The sequence below is a fragment of the Rhagoletis pomonella genome, unplaced genomic scaffold, assembly GCF_013731165.1.
Source record: "Rhagoletis pomonella isolate Grant_MI unplaced genomic scaffold, Rhpom_1.0 Rhpom_scaffold_00007, whole genome shotgun sequence".
NCBI lineage: Eukaryota > Metazoa > Arthropoda > Insecta > Diptera > Tephritidae > Rhagoletis > Rhagoletis pomonella.
The window spans coordinates 16,432,419-16,446,212 of record NW_023458561.1 but is presented as its reverse complement, the minus strand read 5'-3'; the positions used below and the strand labels follow the sequence as shown (position 1 = coordinate 16,446,212).

At 34.9% G+C, this 13,794-nt stretch overlaps 1 protein-coding gene across 7 annotated transcripts in view; it reads right to left on the bottom strand.

The window, feature by feature from the left end:
* Positions 1–12,169, bottom strand: part of LOC118742382 (sphingomyelin phosphodiesterase) — a 70,771-nt gene extending 58,602 nt beyond the window's left edge. For 6 of the 7 annotated variants that reach the window (XR_004993374.1, XM_036474416.1, XM_036474417.1 and 3 more), the window contains exon 1: positions 11,701–12,169. The gene's annotated coding sequence lies outside the window, so the exon portion shown is untranslated. The remainder of the gene's footprint in view (positions 1–11,700) is intronic. The other variant, XM_036474414.1, reaches the window with a different exon arrangement.
* Between the last annotated feature and the right edge of the window lie 1,625 nt (positions 12,170–13,794).

Below are 13,794 nucleotides of genomic sequence, written 5' to 3'. Positions count from 1 at the left end.
ATATGCAAAAGAACATGTAAAAGTTCGAGGGTGCAACTATTATCGGGTCCAAAGAACGTAAATCTATAAGAAGAGACAACACGTTATAATTGTAACGAGTCATTTCTTGTCGGGTCGTATCTTTAATAAATCGCGGTGAATTAATCGCCAAGCTTTTGAAACGGCCCCGTAGTTACACCGTTTCTTTGTTCTTTGCACACACCTACATAATATGTATGTGCCTGAAATGACATTTGAGTAATATGAGAGTCATTAAAAAGCCGCGAAAAATTATTAGAATTCCGCGCAAAATTGGTGTTTCAAGTTAATTTATACGGGCTCAATTCTATGGATAAGTGAGAAAAAATACACAATTTTGGTTTTATTTTGTATAATATGTATTTCCAAAAAACTTTTCAATTAGGTACGTTATAAGACATAGGCCAGCAACACCTGTCGAGGTTGAGGAGAGTAGCAGCAGCAGTGGCAGCCCCAGCAGTGAAACCAAGTGAGAATATTTAGAATCATTGTATTAATATTACTTACATATGTATGTATTTGTTTTATAATATATAGAATACAGAATATACATGGTCGCCTAAAGACTACTTCAAATGAATACATACTCAGATAGTACATATATAAATACCTCGTATATGCGGAATCCTATACCACGTCATGTATGTACAATAAAAAAGGGATTTGGTAATTATTTTTCCATTACTGCTTACTTTATTAATTTAAGTTAAGATTAATAATAATAATCTTACAGCAAGTAGGTTCAAGGGAAATACCATTCCACAGTTTTGAAAAAATCGGTTTTTCGCGCTTTTGTAAAATTTAGTTACCATCGTATACGCGATACTGCGTTTGGCGTATACGAGGTACTTCGCGCTGAGCGACGATATAGTTCAATGCAGTCCAATTTTTAATTGTTTAATCTTAATTAAAAAATATTTACAATGTGGTTGTTCACGCTGATTAGGTATTTCATTGATTCTTACAAAGAAGTTGGAAACTGTGTACCTATGTACTTATTTAAAAACGTCATTTAGAGTCTGGTAATGTTTACGAAGATATTAACATACATATGTACCTAATACGGGAAGCCTGATTTTCTAATATATGTATTTATATATATATACTTATATATGAATGTATTTCATTTATTTTCAGCCTTAAAAGGATTTACTTTTCAAAAATGCAAATAAAAATTGATTTTCTTTGGTTTGAAAAATTTGTCTATACGTACTATATAAAAGAGTTTGTGATTACCTGAGTTGTTAATCTAATAAAAAAAATGGTTATTTTTCCTTACATTTGGTAACTTTTTCGTCAAATCTTGGTTAGAAAGTTCTTTGAGCGGCGGCAACACTGTTTGTTAGCCAATTGAAAAGGAATATTTGGACTAAAAAATTACACGGTAGGACGCGCTGGGGCCGGGTTATTCCTAACGTTCTTATACAGTAGGAGAATGATGGGTATATCTACATATATATGTATATGCGTCACAAAAGAAGGTTGAAACCCCTTATATCTCTTAAACCAACTACGCTGGGGAACTGAACTTCTCATATCGCCTATCTCTGGAACCGCCATATGCTAACGTCCTAAATATAGATAGGCAAGCATCATTCGACTGGATTTCTCCTAGATTTTTAAATCGCATTGAGCAATTGTTACTTTCTTTCAAATTTTTGGGAAAAGGTAAAATATTTTGTGAAAACTTCGAACAATTTTTGAATTATGAAATTTTAATTTTTATAAAATTCGTTATAGATTGTCCTATCTATATACATAAAATGATAGCAGCCTTTGTTCTTGGGACTAAACTCAAAAGGCACTGGACAGAGTTCAGTCAAGCTGTCGGAGGTTATACCTTTCATGATCCTATTACCTATAGACTAACCATAGAAAACTCGCTTGGTGGCTCTGGAGTCGAGTCATTTATAAGTATATTTATTTATTCACCGATTTCGTTCAATTTCGCGATGTCAGCCACCTGTATGATGAATTCGTTTGCTAAACATGGAGCAGCTGTATGGTCGAGATATTTATAAAATCCTTATTTTTTAAACAACCTGGCTGAAATTCATAATGCGTATTCATTTCATGATAAGCAATGGTTTTGCAGAAGGATGGCACTGCAGCCGTAATATATAGAAAACCCATGTGTTTGGGCTGCTTTGGCCCTATGTTTAATTTATACGAAATTACTTTTCAGAAGGCTAAATGAAATTGTGTAATCACACCTTTGTCTGACGCCCTCATACAGCCTTAATGCGATCTTGCATTTACCTCCGATTAACGAAATTGCTCAGGGCGGCCATTATTGCGGCAGTATGACTCAAAGAACCCAGTTCATAAATATTAAGACGAATTGTAAAAGTGGCGAATTGACAAAGAAAGATTCGACCCCATCCGTCCAAGAAGGAAAACGGTTGGTATATCAATGGCTTCATTTAAACGATATTCAAGAGATCCCAAGACTCATTTAGCCGATGTATGCGAAAACTCTCCATTCTGTTGGGTAGCGAGGATTCTTGGCCCTACTATAACAGAAAACGTTCACCTGTGATCTAAGGTTTCCTTATAAGGACTTTTATTAGCTTACGCATCGTACCAATATTGTAGTTGCAAGATCAAAGAAGATTATGTACGCTTGGTAGAGATCTCACAGGTGGAAATATTTAAGACCATCGGCAAAGCTTATGCATCGAAAGGGATTAGTATTCCATATTCCATATAATCGTTTCAATTTTTTACTTTACATACCGTTTTTCCTTTAAAGGCTGTTTTTACATTGGCCCACGCAAAATTTCTTATTAGGCGCCGCTAAGCAAGCGGGCATTGGCTAGTAGTATATAAAATATCTTTCCAAAAATACCAAACACTTTTACATTGCAGCAAAAAAATTTTCGATTTTTGCCCACTAAGGAGACACTGTGCGTTTGCTCGAACGAAAACTAAAATATTATTTACAAGTAAAAAAGTATAAGTTCGGGCGAAACCGAACTTTATATACCCGGCGCACGTATTAAATATCGTTTTCTCACCTTGCAATAAACTGCATGATAAGCAAGAGTATTTTTTCGATAATATGCTATGATAGTTATATTGAAATAATTGGACACACGGTACACTTACACTTAAGGCTATACGGTAAGGCTATACACTCCATATACACTTTTGTAGTTTACAAAAATCAGTAATCTTGTATCTGGTGAAGATATTGTTGTAAGTTGGCGTCTTTAGTTATTGAAACATCGGTGTTTTCTTCGTTATGAAATTTACCGTTATATGGTAAGTGTAAGTAATTTTATTCTGATTAAAAAAATTTTCAACATATTGCTGTTTTGTGCCAAGGTTGATAAATGTGCCAAGTTCGGTATAAATTGATAATCCGGTTACCGAGATACACATATCTGAGCGTAAGTGGGCGGTGCCACGCCTAGTTTCCAAAAATTTCCCTAAGCATCATTTTCATTGTATATATCGATTTTGAATAAATTAGCTTAAATAGCTACTAATTTATCGCAATTTTCGTATTTCTCTAAATTGCCGTTATATGGGAGGTGGGCGTAGTTCTTGTCTGATTTCAAAAACTTTCAACGGGTTTCTTAGCTAGGCCGTTAGCAATGTTCGCACCGTGTTTGGTGGGGATTGCTGAAGGGACTACTGAGATACGGCATTTCATCATACGTGGACGGTGCCAGGCCCATTTTCCAAAAATTTCATAACTGTTTTCTTTTATGCCCAAATGCTTCTTCGCATACCAACTTTCAACAATTTTGATCGAGTATTTGCGGAAATATCGTAGTTTTTGCATATTTCGAAAATACCGTTATATGGGAGGTGGGCGTGGTTATTGTCCGATTTTGCCCATTTTCAATCTCAACCTACCTCGGATAAAGGGCAATCAACTTACCAAATTTCGTTGACATATATTAATTTTTTCTCGAGTTATCGTGTAGACGGACAGACGGACATAAATTAAGAAAAAACCGGATAAACCTGTTTTATTTTACATAGGTTTCATACAGTGAAAATGATTATGTTGGTATGAAGTAATGACCAACAATTACAGTGAAATCCGCTTAAGTCCCCTCACGCATAAGTTCCTAACCCGCTAATTTTTTAATGTAATCTAAAGAAAATCCCTATCATGAGTACCTCCCCGTTTATTTATTCAACCCGCCTAAGTACCTGACTTCTTCGTTCCCCATTTACCATTCTACTTATAGTTGTCCCCTTTCAAGTGCTCTTTTAAGATTCCTTATGAGGTATCATTGGAAACGTATTTCGCACGATTTTTATTTCTTACCAATTTTTTTTTTCAAATATCAATACATCTTTATCCAACTTGGAATGACCCTCATTCATATTACATCTGTCTTCAACACTTTGAATGGATTTAATGGAAATCGTGAGAAATACCTTTCAATGATACCCCACAAGTCTAAATCGGTTTATGTAGTTTTGGCTATGCTATTCAGGTTTTTCTTAAACCAATCTTTGAAAAGTTCAAAACAGCATCAATGTATTATAATCCCGCTGAAATTTTTGTATATAATTTTATGCAAATCTTGTAAGCTTTAACTGCTGTCATCTGAGTTGATTTTTTTAAATATTCGAAAAACTATTTTAATTCATAAAAAAACTAAATTTTTGGAGGTATTTTCAAATCGGGCCAGCTCATTTAAATCTTAATATAAGAGATTTTATAATTCCAATGGAAAAACAGTACTGCTTTTTTTATGGGGAGTGATGCAGTCTAATATTACCAGTAAAGTAATTCGGTTGACATGGAATTTTTCCGCAATAACGACACAATTAAAATTTTCATGTTTTTGAGTTATATAGCCGACTATATTAATATATAACAAAATTTTTCTGTGAGAAATCGACACATGTTACTTGTTACTAATCCGGCAAGAGCGCAGTTGTGCCATTTTCCTGAAAACCGCATCAAACAACCCTTGCTACCTAACAGTGGCACATGTTCCATATTTATTGTAAATATTGGCATAAGTCAAAAACTATCGACAGTGACGCTTTTATGGAAAATATCGACATCTTTCGTTTTGTGTCCTTGTTCAGTAATATCAGTGGATTTATTTTATATTTTCCGTGTAATCCTTACTAAATATCAGAATTTGAAAACTTACAGATCTTCCCTGCCAAACACCTTCAAACAATCCAAATTAAGTACGCTCCAAGATATATTATTGCTAAATTATGAAACGCAAAATCTTTAATTGGCTATACTGAAAAATATTAAATGTTGAATTGTGTCGTTATTGCCGAGGACTATCGATATGTACTAAAGCACTGCAAATAACCAGCAGAAAAAATCTTCACATGAATACTTGAGTATATTGATTGGATTCAGTAGTAATAAATCCAACCATTTAAAAAAAATGGATCGCCATTTTGGATCCGCCATTTTGAATTTTGAAACTCTGACATCAGATTCATAATCAACAACCCCAGAAACCCACTGGAACGAATTTAAACCCTTGACAATGTTTAAAACGTTCAGTATCAACGTTTTAGTTTTAGTATTTTTTTTTTTATTTGATCGCCATATTGCATTTAAAAAAGTTTATTTCAGTTTCGTAATCGGCGACCCCAAAACCTCTCGAGTGCAGGGTTTGGAAGAAATCCAATCATTTAAAAAAAAATGGATAAAGAAAATTGAAAACATCAGCGTTTATATAAAAAACCGACCAGCGCGACCTCTAAAAAGAACTTTTTTTCAAAATAAAAAAAGACGCCTGTTTTTTTATCACAAATAATAATATTCTGATGTAGCGCTTCTAAATTTCCAAAAAGAGTGTTTTTATGAATCACTAGCAGACCCGGCGAACTTCGCCCCGCACAAAATATTTTTTTTATTTTTTTTATTGAAACTTTTGGTCGAATATTTTCACGTTAACGATTTCCATTGGCACGTACATCGGCTAAGATTATGGTTTGATGGTCGTTTTCTGCCTTAAATAACCTAACGAACGCGTTATGTTTGTGATGAAGTTCTTGAAATTCTCTAATTGTGAAACATTTCATAGAACGAATTTGTTTTTTTGCGTCACCCGAAATTGACTTGCATGCGTTTGCATTTGATTTCATTGAGCGAAACGTCAAATCAAAATGTCACGCAGAACAAAAATTGGAAATTGAGTTAGCTTCATACGCACGCCGTTCAATTTCGGTTGATCTCATACAAGTTGCATGTGCATGAGAAATTTTTGACAATAAATTGGCGGCGTGCGTGAATATTAGGTTAGCCTGCATCGTACAGTTCCATAAGTAAAGTAACTCTTCTTCTTACCGTTTTTTCTGGCAGGCTGTAGGTGTGTTTTTGGCAGGCTGTAGGTGTGTTTTTGGTTATTGTATTGGTGTTTTTGGTTCAGTGTGTTAGTGTATTTTGAATAAATTGTAATAGAAATAAATGAAATTGTAATAGAAATGAAAGAAATTGTAAAAGATAAGAGCACATGCCAAAAAACAGGTGATCTCAGCTGTAGGCATATTTTAGCAATCAGCTGATAGTGTTTTTACTTATGAAACTGTACGATGTTAGCCTGTTATGCCTTGGTTTTACCTAAGGCGTATTAAACAAGGTGTGATTGACAACTCAGTGCGGCTCTCTTTTAAGGTACTATAATGTCAAAAAGTATAAAAAAAACGAATTAACCCTCAGGGATGCATGTATCTTGTCAGCACTCATACCGTTGGCTTTTATTTTGATTATAGTTTTGTTTTACTTACATTACGTGGAATATATATATTTTGTCAATAAAATAAAACAAATTGTTTATAAAATCGTTTTAGCAATTTTCTTGTTTTTAATTGCTCAAGTTTTATGCTTTTGTGCGTTTATTTTTATATTTAAATTTTTTATCCTAAACATTATTCGACACTTATCAAAGTATGATTTTACATTTGTTTCCAATTATATATGAGAGCTTAGCTTTAACAATTTTTAAATTAAATTTTTTTCATGCTAAAAAGTTTGGGTATAAACGAGTCGTTTGAAAGTGCTTGATTCGGACGGACAACAAATGAAATCACTTTCCTTGAAGTAATTTTCACAAACGCGAGATGAATCACATTACATTAAATATTTAAGCCAAGTCGGACGTACTTACTTATTACCAAACTTTAAATGTACTTACTTGTTCTCCTCGGCGGTTTATCTCTTAACAATTTCACGTTTATTAAGAATATTTGTTGCTTGAAAAATTTTTGTTTACATTTTTTTTTTAAACAAATTCAAATTTGAAAAAAAGTATTTTCAAATGGGTTAACAATTCATTTCAATTTGACATTATAGCCTGTTTCTTATGAGATCAGTGTCAAAATCAGTCACACTTTGTTGAATACATTTTGGTTTTACCTTACGAACAGTGTTGCCAAACATGGGCTTTTCCTACCAAAACTGGTAGGTTTTTTTCCATTTGGTAGGTTGGGAGGCTCGATTGGATTTTGGTAGGTTTTGGGACTACGAGTAATAGTTATTTGAGAAAAATAGAAAATATGTATCTCCAAACATTTTAGCAATTTTTTTTACATAAATATTTCACCGGCGCGTTTGTATAACGGCGGCCGCAAACATGATTCCTCAGTACAAACATGTACCCTTATTATTGCCAATATACAATACGAACATCCATATATACTTTATGGCGTACTTAGACCAAGATTCCAGGAAAGTCTGCCAATGGGCAACCATAGTCTGGGCGGAGGTCTTCGCAATCGAAGTCTGTGTTCACGAATTTTATCGTAGAAGGCAATTGAAGCCAAAATAAATATGATGTCAAATATTCAGGCAGCGTTAGAAGCCTTAGAGTCTTTTAAAACGGCATCAAGGCTTGTGAACTCTTGAACCACCTGGGAGCCCACGATAGCGTACCGTTGTGGAAGGTTCAGGGACATGAAGGGTTTGAAGGCAACGAAAGGGCTGACTGTCTTGCAAAGAGTGGAGCCCAAATGCGTTTGCATGGTTCCGAGCCTTTCTGCGGTACATCTAAAGGATACACTGCAGACCTACTTAGGAGCTAGCTGGGAATTGCTGCACTCTGGTGGAAGTCGAAGGGAATAAGACAATCAAAGAGATTCATAACTTTTCAGGAGGAACTCCGAAAGATACCTTGAACTTAGAACTCTTTGTGGCTACCTGACAACACACTGCAAGTTAACGTACCGATTGAGTTAAAGGGTCTTCCTGTAGAGACTGACTGTAGGTTTTGTGGACCGGTGAAGGAAACCCCAGATTATATTCTGTGTACCTGTCCACAAAGCATGAATAAGCAGGTTTATGCACCTTGGAGAAGGATTGTTTGGAACATGGCATCATCCAAAGTGCTGAGCTTTTTAAATAGCGAAAGGTTAGAGCGATTACAATGACGTAATAATAATAATATAGTCACTTGACACGAATAAAGACGCTCGGGTGTTTTGCGAAAGATTTTCGAAAAAGGACGCGTAAACATGGATTCAACTTCATTCTGGAAAAACTTTTTGGGGAATTCGTATACTCGCAAACATAGTTGACCTCGAAAATAAATCTTCCACGTCTTTCTTCGCCGTCAAAGAGGTTAACGCGTCTTTCTTTGCCCTCGCCTATGTTAAGAGTCCTTCTTCGCCGAAATTTTTTTACGCGTTTTTTTTCGCTGTCGAATTTTGAGCTCGTGTCTTTATTCGTATCTAATGACGATATGTACATATGTATGTACAGTAAAATTAATTGTTATACGCAGTTAATTTGTTTTTATTGTACTAGATGGGTTTTAGTTTTACTAAATGTTATGTTAGCTATGTTTTTAATAAATTTTACATTTAAAATAAAATATTAAAACTCAAAAAAATGTTTGGTAGGTTTTGGTAGGAAAAAAAACATAAGTGCAAAAAAATCTGCATACCCAACAAAATTCTAAAAAGCCTGATTAAAAAGTTGACAATTTTCATGAAAATTTGCTGAATTTTCGCGAGTTTTGCACAAAGCTTAGGAATTATATTGTTATGTTTTTTGTTGTAGAATGAACTATATTTTTATACGAAATCAGCGCAAAAATATTATAATGGAAATCGTTGCATATATTTTGAAAAATTTGCTGTGCCAATACTTTGTTCCGGCAGTGTATGTAGGGTATGAGCGCCTGGTATTGGGAAATGAAAATATCGTACTGTAAAATTAAAAACTGGTTCTTTGTATAAAATGAGTTCGCTTTCTTTATAAAAAATATGCTATTGGGTAATTATTCGGAGCGCCCTACGTGTTTGTTCCCTGCAAAAATCGTTGGACCATGTAGTTTATTTATGGTAAATTGGAGTACTTACAAAAGTGTTCCTCCGTCATGCTGTAGAGGACCAACTCGTGTCTCTGCACCAGGTTATTGTTACCTGATCACTGCTGGGTTTTAACGAAATGTGATTGAAGTTGAGCATATGACAGCACATTTGCATGTCTAGCTGTAGCTGAACGTGTAGAGATGCTCGCTGTTAGTTGTTAGCTCCCAGCATGTTCGGGTTCGAATGCCGTCAGAGGCAACATGCAATTTTTTATTTTTTGTTTTTGGTTTTTATTAATTGCGAAAAAGCATCTGTGAAGTGAACAAGAAAGGTGTGTAGAAACGAAAAAATATAACAACAATGCCATTGTTAATATGTTGGAGTAGTTGTGTGCTACTCTGATGTAATGCAGAAATGGAGTATTTGGTCCTGCCCTAGGTGATTGCAATGTTAATTGGACCATATTTTTTATATGAATTGTGGTTAATTTTGATCTTTAGGGAGTACTCTTTACATGCATGCATGGAGCAGTCGCGATTTTTGCAGTGTTATTTAACATAAGAGTCAGCTCTAACATTAACATTATGCAGCATATAAATAAAATACTTCTGAAGGAACATCTTTTTTGTGGAAGTTTAACAGCGCTGCTGTTTTATGTTCCTCTTTTTTCGGTACATAATTTGTTTGAGTAATTTTTTATGTATACAGCGCCCAATACCTTCACTTCTCTTCCTTCCATACCTTTTTTGTTAGATTATGGGTAGTTTACATATTTGAAGGTAACTTCACAAACTGAATTCCGATACAGCCCTTTAATATGTACGAATGCACCTTTTTTCAGTACACATTTCTTCTAGGAGTGGCCTAGAGAAAAGCGGCAGCAAAAAGTATTATTAATAGGTACATATATTTAATTAAAAAAAAACTTGTAAACTTAATTTGCAAGTATATATCACACGTTTAATAACATGGAGAAGTAAATAAGATTTTCCTATTTCGGAGATTTCATCACACAATTGATAAGCTTAGTAAGGAGAATCTGTTCAGTCTAACAGATAACTAAACTTCCAAAAATGGCAAAGATATGTATACCAACTATATTAATTTAACAAAGCTTGATTGCCATTTCCCACAAAAGTTAAATTTGGAATAATTCTCTATATTATCAAACGTGCGACATATTCTAACATAGGTATCTTGTTTTAGTACAGAATTATAATAATATTAACAATATTGTTATTATTATGATTTTGGCGTTACACTTTTGTTAAGTACTTGGTGGAGCTTCTGCTCCAATTTGTCGTGTACATCTTGAAATACAGTTTTCACAGCCACCGAACGGCAAAAGGATTTTATGAAAAGCTTTTCCATGGCGGAAATACACTCGGATGTTTGCCATTGCCTGCTGCCGAGGGGCGACCGCTGTTAAAAAAACTTGTTTGAATTTAGATATTGGAAGGGATCGAATCCAATACCTGCGGATTGGTAGTACGCACCTCTAACCACTCAGCCACAGCAAACTTCAATACATAATTTTAGTACTTGTACCTATATATATGTTTCGAAAGCACTGTACTTTTACGAATGTTTTACTGTCACAAATATTAATAAAAAATTAGGCCAGTAATAACTTTACTGCGACAAATAATGTAAGAACGCGTAAAAACACAAAGAGCGTTACTGCCCATCGGCAATTACTAATTCCACTCACGTTCATTTGAAAATAAATGATAAATAAATACGCATATAACGGGAAAGAAAATCACCAAAAGACACCATCAACCTTATGTTCAGCAATCGATAATTGCGAGCTTTTTGTCCGTCTGGGAAGACAACTCATTAGACGCCGAATAATGTGATTTCTTTTTTATTTTCCAGTTTCGTTCGCGTATTCTCTTCATATCTCAGAAAACTGTATGAAAACTTTGTACTTTTGGACCTCAGAAACAGCAATAGCAAAGCACTACATAATTCCTTGTAACCAAAAGTGCAGAATGGCAACACTGCCTTGTAATAACTGACAGTCGCAAACAGCTGTGCAGGTTTTGCATACGCAAATTTCTGACAAGTGGGTAAAAGCATAACTACAAATCGCGATCGTTAGCAGGTAAAAGTTAAAGATTTAAACGCCAAAGGTACAAGGATTTTCAGTCAAAATAGTAGTAGTGGTAAAAATCTTGAGAAGTTATTCAAGCCAAATATACATATGTATGTACATCTTGCAAGCAGCTTTTGCGTTTTGTCTGCCGAAATGTGGACAACGGTAGAAATTTTATGGTGGATAGGAGGGTATATACTAATTGTTTGACTGCTATTCGCTTTCTTATGCAGTTGACCAAATTAAAAAGTTGCTTAATTGGTACGGTACAAGTATTGCATGACATGCCAAGCTGCGCATGCGTGCAACTTGTTTTGATGAAACCTTACCTTGCATTTACTTTTCTGCTTTAATTTTGAGTTTATTAAAGGAGAATCCACTATTTGGTCGGCTGCACCTGGTCACGAATTTCGCTTTCAAATAACGCTGTCGCTTCCGAATGAGCACCCTATTTAAAGGTCACTTTCTATATTCTTTTTGTTTTTTAAGCCTTTTTCACTTTGGTTTACTCATCCGCGTAAAATAGTATTTATTTCGATTTATGCTTGTTTTGTTGTTGCATCCTATGACAAATTTATTCAAAAGCACCTCGCAATTGTCATTTTTATTGTGTTTTCTCTTTTGTTATATGAATTTATTTACTCATTTCTGCATTCGCACTAGAGTATGTATACAAAACACATCAATTTATACGCTCTAACTCGGCAACTCACACGTTTGGCTGCCTCAACCCATCCAGATCCGCTTCCACCGAAGACGCGTCCGCTAGCTACAAAGTACCGCACTCAACTGATCATTGTGATTGCTGCGTTTTGCACTCTTACGACTCAGTAGAATCTACTGAGTAGATAAATTATGGTACACAATGGAACAGCTATAGTCATAGAGAGCTCCATGTGGAGTGTGCATGGAGCTTTTAGTTTAACTTGTGGTGAAGCTTTGATAGCTGAGTGATCTATTTGCAGTTGAACGACCACTGAGTTTGGCACAGGGTAAGCAATTTCCGTTTGTACAAATTTTGTATTTTCCGTATTGTTTGTTATCGTATGCATAACTATGGATGTACGTATGAGCTGAAGTAAAATTTATGCCTTGTTTCAAGGTGTCCAGAACAGTAATTACAAGTATAGTTCTACTATTTTCGCAAAGAGACCACCAGAGATGGAAATTTGCCGTCGCACAGTGTGACTTTTTTAACTTTTAAAATGCCAAAAGTAAAATAAACAATGTATTCCATTCGAAATAATTTTTTGATATGCAATAGACGAATAAGCAACTGTTACGAATTCTATGTACTCAAAACTTATGGAACTTGTGTCATTGCGACAAGTGCTGAAATCATTTCAAAGTCTGGGATTTCTGGTGAACTTTGCGGTCACGAGATCGTTTTTTTTTTATGATTATTTTGACTTAAGTTTTCTTGATTTTAATTATTTTGGCATTGTGTAGCAACACTTATAAGTTCCTGAAGCTGAAGCTATATTTTTAAATTTTTCATGAATTAAAATAGACAATAACTAAAAATTTAGTGATCTAAGAAAGTTCTCCTTCTTCAATACACTAAAACTTATATAATTTTATAGACTTCCATTTAAAAAAGGGCTAGAAAAGAGCTAAACAGTCGTTGTGACTAAAACTGGTTGCTAAAATTTTTTACTTACATATACATACATATCACAGCGCACGGCAGTGCGCGCGAGTGGCGAAAGCAGCCACATGCTGAAATGACTGGCTTATATATACACGAGATTTGGAAGTTTTTATCCAGACGTCCAATCGACATGTTTGAGATAGCGTTGGAAAGGTCTTGCAGAGTGCGTCCAGAAAATGTATTCAAGCCTCAAATTAGGCTAAAGTGAAACAAAAAACGTTGTTTTGCTTTTGCCGGTTTAAGGGGGCAAGTGGATACACCCAACGTACATATGTAGTGTTGTTCTATAGACCAATACTTTTCAAACGATACCTTATATATTAAGTTCGGGCTACTAGTTTGAAAGCTATAGAGGTAAATATGTTTTGGTTCGTGTCTCCACTACGAGATGCTTTGGTATGTATGTGGCGTCTGTACGTACCTTCATTTAATTTTTTTCAAACTCAGTAATTAAAGTGCAAAAAAACTAAGGTCTTTTTTCAGGATGTTTTGATTCGTATTCCTTTGTGGGCGTGGCTGCTGCCTGAAATTCGAAAAAGGGTAATTTTTTAAACTACCACTGAGGCCGCACTACTCAGTCCATGTCATTGATGAGGATATCAGTAGAAGGTCAATCGATTTTATTCCAACTTTCCGCAAATCTAGCCCAAAACATTAGGTTTTATCTGGTATATAGCTTTTTTCTGGGAAAACCCTCTTTGTGGACATATTGCGATTCAAATCGAAAAAATGTCGCTCCAAAAAGGATCAAATGGTTAAAAATTAACATATC